Below are 3,500 nucleotides of genomic sequence, written 5' to 3'. Positions count from 1 at the left end.
ATTTTGCATGCCCTACCTTAACCTTTCAGAAAAATGCAAATTTTCTTTCTTTCCACCCAGTTTGATAAAGAAAAGTATACATTATTATGACAAATCTCGTCCTGTTGAGACAGTTGCCCACCACCAAATGAGAAAAAAATATTCAGAAAATGAATAGTAATTATATAGATTTTAAAAATGCAATCAATGCTTATAAAATAGCAGATTATGATTCAACATCAACAAGGGAGCGCGCAATTGTTGACTACAGATCACAGGTTTGCATAAAATCATAGAAAATGGATGAAATAATATATATTTCAGAGCTAAACAATCGCTGCAACCATAACTGTAGCAGATGCAAAGTAGCCGTGTATTTTGCTGTTTAAGAGTGATGTACTACTAGTGGTGAATTAAGCTACTGAAGCCTCTGGCTCGGTGTTCAACGTGTCACTTACTTGATTGAGCTAGTGTTTATGAGTACATGTAAGGTGAATGGTTTGTTTTTGGGTGAATGAAACTGTCACAGCTGATGTCCTCGTTGCAATAGTTTCGCCTTGTTCGTTGAAGATGTGGGTTCGAATTGCGCTGCTAGGAGAAGTACAAGTTATTGAATATCTCCGTCTTTCTGTGGGGGTTCTATATCCAAGTGAGTGGTTGGTGTGCGCTCTTGTATGGTTTGCTCCATCTCTTCTATCAAACACCTATCGTCATTATCTCTCATTCTTTTCTTTGAATGATATTCTCTTGTAACACGTCTAATCTTCGACACTTAAAAAACCTATTTGTGTTGCAAGTGAAGTAACACTTTAACTAAAACAGTCACCCCTTTCCCTTTATCCCACTATTCCCAGGTTGGTCTCTTAAATAGTTTACATTATGTCAGTAAGATTTTAAAGAAAATTACAGTTATTTGTTTTTAGAAGCTATCAAAAGAAACAATTAAATAGTCGTGGAGGATAGGAAAATACCTGTAAACTTGTCAATCAATAAAATTATGTTGTTAGTTTTTTAAAAAGTGAACAGCATCGAAACAGGATGAGAAACACTGTCTTGGTCGGTAGCATACACGTTAATATTTTGTCTTGATAGTTCATCAAAGAGTTGTAGTAGCCCTCTGCACTGTGTTAGAAGTCCAGCTGTATTCTGTCAGTTACGATGACCAGGTGCGATAAACTTTCTGTAGCACCAGGACTGTCACTAGCCAAAGAATGCACTTGTCAATCTGAAAGAGAATGTGAAAGATACAGCGGCTTGCACAAGGATTTTATGTGAATAAGTAAAGGAGCAGACATTTTTGTTCTGTTTCATTTTGTTTTGTTCTGGTTGTCGACAGTGACTTCGTTGTGACAACTTCCTTAAAGTAATTAATTGTAGTTCTGCTTGTTATTAATCGTGTCTACCTGTCTTTTACACACACACACACACACACACACACACACACACACACACACACACACACACACACACACACACACACACACACACACACACACACACACACACACATATCTATCTATCTATCTATCTATCTATCTATCTATCTATCTATCTATCTATCTATCTATCTATCTATCTATCTATCTGTCTATCTATCTATATTATATATTTTATATACATATACATAAAACATATATATATATATATACAGTGGAATCCTATTATAGCAAGAGGGAGGGGACTGGTGCGAAATGCCCGTAAAAGCAGGATTCTCCTTAAAAGGGATCCGGTAATAAATTCAAGGGAAAAATATATAATATATTATATTCTAGTATCGGTCTCTCTCTCTTTCCTTCTCTGTCTGTCTCCATCTCTGTATCTCAGTTGATTCCTCTCACCCTCTCCCTCCCTCTCTCTCTCCTTCTCTCTCTCTCTCTCTCTCTCTCTCTCTCTCTCTCTCTCTCTCTCTGCCTCTGTCTCTCTCTCTCTCTCTCTCTCTCTCTCTCTCTCTCTCTTTCTACTGATATTCAGTTTGAAAGACGATCAAAGTGCGAATGTGTTGAAATTCAACATTCATGTATAGAGTGTAACTATTACTGACTGCCTGTATTTTAATCCATTCGCAGTGAGCGAAAGTTGCTAACGGAGTGTGCTCACGATGTAATTTATATGGTATTACATTACAATACCTCTTCTAGGATACCAAAAAATTGAAGTTACGGTATTTAATAAAGTTAGACCAATATTTAAAAAAAAGATTTAGGCTATTGTCAGACAGTGTTATGTACAGGATTTCAAATTTGGATTATGTGATTTCACCGCACTCATGTCGAACTTCGATATATATCTATAGTTGTTTCCTATCATGTTCATTCCTTACGTATTATTTTGTGGAGCCTTTGCCTTCATTACCTCCGTTCATTTTTTGTGGCAGAATATTCAGGAGTTAGGTATAATATTGTACATGTATATTCTGCTCATGTTTTTAGCTGTTCATTGTGGTATGCTTGGTTCAGTACTTGTCTCACCCGTGAAGAGTTGAAACATTAATTGTAATGTTAGTCTACACACACGACAGCAAAACTAGAGACGAACACACACGACAGCAAGCATTCTAATAATGTATTGAGACCGGGTGTAGTGTCTGACTTTTTATAGATCCCCGAAGTGAGTAACATTAACCAAGAGCCCATGGCATACAGGGCGCTTACGTCCCGTGAGTAAAAAAGAGTAAGGTACAATACGGTGACTACCGTGACATTAATAATGAGAATAGTTTAATGGTATTTATTTGATAACCTTTCATAATAATGGCAATGATATTAGTGCTCTTTCAGATTATTTCAAAGATAACTTTATTTGAAATTAATGCGTTATAAAAATATTTTATTATATTAACAATATTCGATATAACCTTTCGTAAGGACGTTATCAATACTCTTTTAGAATCTTTCATAGATAACTGTATTTGAAAGAAATGAGTTTTTTGTTGTTGTTTTTTGCTTGTTTTTTTATGTGTAGTTTTCTCACAATGCCTAAATGATCGAATGCTGAGTTGTGGAAACACGCTCTTCAAAATCATGCGGAGATTACTTGGAAGCGTGAGGGATTATTATAAAAGAAACTGGCGCATGCATTTTTGCGTTTGATCGTAGATTGTTTATTCGAGATATTCATCCTAAGAAGAATATATCGTCTGCTAGTTCTGCCGTTCAACCCACCAAAGTAACCTCTAACGAAGCTTCATTATTGTGCCTCTCGCGCTCATAATATGACTTAATGCAGTTGCAAGCGCCGTGAAACATTTCCACTCTAAAAAGCCTCTAACTTTTGGTGTATGGACACGAATGTAAGTATGAAATATATTCGGACAGTCCGACAGAGGCTTATTACAACACTTATAAATAATAGTATACAGCCCCCTTATACAGTCGACTCCGCTTGTGATGAACTCGCTTGTGCCGATCGACGGTTGAGTTGATCATTAATTTTTTTGTTCGGGGGAGGGCTTGCAGCACCTCTTCTTCTTTACAGTTCCCAAACGTTTAAGTTGAACTTCTCATGAGTTGCTCTACTTTTCA

Source organism: Aplysia californica, unplaced genomic scaffold, assembly GCF_000002075.1.
Source record: "Aplysia californica isolate F4 #8 unplaced genomic scaffold, AplCal3.0 scaffold00944, whole genome shotgun sequence".
NCBI classification, from domain to species: Eukaryota; Metazoa; Mollusca; class Gastropoda; order Aplysiida; family Aplysiidae; genus Aplysia; species Aplysia californica.
This window is presented reverse-complemented; position numbering follows the sequence as displayed.